A 2,666-nucleotide genomic window follows, 5' to 3' on the forward strand; every position below is an offset into this window, starting at 1 on the left:
ATTAGGATCTAAAATTTAGAGGGAGATCTAAATACATTAGGCTGTATAGATCAAAGAACTAGAAATGTAAAATCTTTCTATGCAAAGTCACAGACCAATGAGAGAGAGAGAAAGAGAATGTTAACTTTTAGTATGATGCAGAGGGTGAAATTCTAGACAATTTGCAATTGGTCTTCATTTCTTATTTGTTTTTTGAGTTATTTAGCTTTTTTATTCAGCAGCTCTTCAGTTTGCAGTTTCAGTGGCCTGGTTGCTAGGATCCAACTTACCCTACCAACCAGCATTGATTTGAATAAGAGACTGGAATATGAATAGGAGAGGGGCTCAATAGAAAGATGAGTAATAAAAAGTAACAATAACAATAGATGTGTAGCCTTACAGAGCATTTGTTTTTCGATGGGGGTCAGTGACCCATTTGAAAGCTGGAAAGAAGAAGAAAAAGAAATATACTTAAAAAATAAATAAATAATGAAAGCCGATTGAAACTTACTTAAAATTTGCAATTTTAAAACATATTACAAGTTAACTTTAAGGGAAAACTCTGGTGAAGGAGACAAACAATTAAAAATGACCATAGTCTCAGACCAACAGGCATATAGAAATTGCAGCTTCATGAAACTTAATGCACCCACAATTAACTGTGTGAAGCAACACTGCTTATAGTGATGGGCGAATTTGCGCCGTTTCGCTTCGCCGAAAAATTCGCGAATTTCGCGCGAAATCCGCGAAACGGCGAAAAATTCGCGAAACGGCGCCGGCGTCTCGTTTTTGACGCCGGCGCCCGTTTTTCCGACGCCGGTGCCCGTTTTTGGCGCCGGCGTCCGTTTTTCGGAAAAAATTTTTTTGACGCCGGCGAATTTTTTGACGCGAATTTTCGCGGTCGATTCGCAAATTTATTCGCTGGCGGCGAAACGCGCAAATTCGCCGCGAATTCGCGCCTGGCGAATAAATTCGCCCATCACTACTTTTAAAGTGTCCCAACTTCAGTTCCACATGGCTGACCACACAGCTCAACATTTTTAGAAGGGGTTACTCTCTAAAAAACTAATTTTGAAAGTTAAAGTAAAAAATAAAAATATATCAGAAAAATATAACATATATATAGTATATATATATCCACAGCAATGACTCAGCACTCACAAGACTTGCTTAAAAAATGAAAAAATCCTTTTTATTGAGTAAAATCAACGTTTTAGTCACATATTCAGTTATCAAGATGATTTATATATATATATATATATATATACACACACACACATAAATACAATATACACACAATTTGTTGGTATTTTATTAACAAATTGACTTGATTTGCGTGTAAATAGAAAAGTCCTGTATTCATTAAGTGGGTAAATATCTCTAATGGGTATCATGATGAGACAGTCACATAACATGTCAATTTACAGCCAAGTATCGGTGTGGATATATTTATATTCTGTACATGTTGCAGAAGCTTCTTTGGAAGAGGTATATATATAGCCTTACAAGTCTGAGCTAGAAAGTTCAGGCTGGGTATTCTGCATCATACTGGGTTGTACTTGTTGCTGAGTTGTACTATTTATTTATTTACTGATATATATCACAGCAGGCCCAGACAGGCATTCTGTGGGTTCTGACAAATGCCAGAGGGGCTGCTGTAAGTTGCTATAGAAAGTCACTATTTGTTGGGCTGGTGGGGGCAGTTTGGGCTGCTGTGTGGGTGTTTGGACCTCTGTGTAGTTGAAGTGCAAGGGCCTATTTTTAATCTCAGTCCAGACCTGTATCACAGATACAGAGACTCTCCCTAGTGGAGCTTACATTCTGTGGTCCAGGCCCGGACTGGCAATCTGTGGGTACTGGCCAGAGGGGCTGCTGTAAGTTGCCATAGAAAGTCACTATTTGTTGGGCTGGTGGGGGCAGTTTGGGCTGCTGTGTGGGTGTTTGGACCTCTGTGTAGTTGAAGTGCAAGGGCCTATTTTGAATCTCAGTCCAGACCTGTATCACAGATACAGAGACTCTCCCTAGTGGAGCTTACATTCTGTGGTCCGGGCCCGGACTGGCAATCTGTGGGTACTGGCCAGAGGGGCTGCTGTAAGTTGCCATAGAAAGTCACTATTTGTTGGGCTTGTGGGGACTGTGTGGGCCTCTGTGTGGGCTGATTGGGCCTCTGTGTACCTGAAATGCCAAGGCCTATTTTAATTCTCAGTCTGGACCTGCTGTGGTCCCTATCACATACAGTAAGGGCAATTTTATCAGGAGTCAGTTAACCTCTCTGTATATTTTTGGAGTGTGGAAGGGAAAAACCTTGACGATAGTGTCCTGGCTGGAATTAAATTCAGGTTCCCAGCTCTGCAAGGCAGTAGTAGTACCAACTGAATCATTTAAAAAGCTAATCTTCTCATAACAAGTATTCATTTCAGTAACCATCATCCATAAAGCAATTAGGCCACCTTTTTAGAAGTATACCGGCTGAGGGTGTGTCCGCATGGGGGCAGGTCGTGATGCAAATGGGCGTCGTCATGACGTGGAGAACTTGGCTGAGGAATTGGTGAGTACAAAAGATAGGAAGGTGAGAAAGAAGCAGGCCGGGAAGATTGACAACAATACTTTCAAAATGGAGTTGTGGTGCAGCTTCTTACCATTATAGATATGTCTTCAAACCAGAACAATAAAGCAATAACACGAGG

This window comes from Xenopus laevis, chromosome 1L, assembly GCF_017654675.1.
Source record: "Xenopus laevis strain J_2021 chromosome 1L, Xenopus_laevis_v10.1, whole genome shotgun sequence".
Classification (NCBI taxonomy): domain Eukaryota; kingdom Metazoa; phylum Chordata; class Amphibia; order Anura; family Pipidae; genus Xenopus; species Xenopus laevis.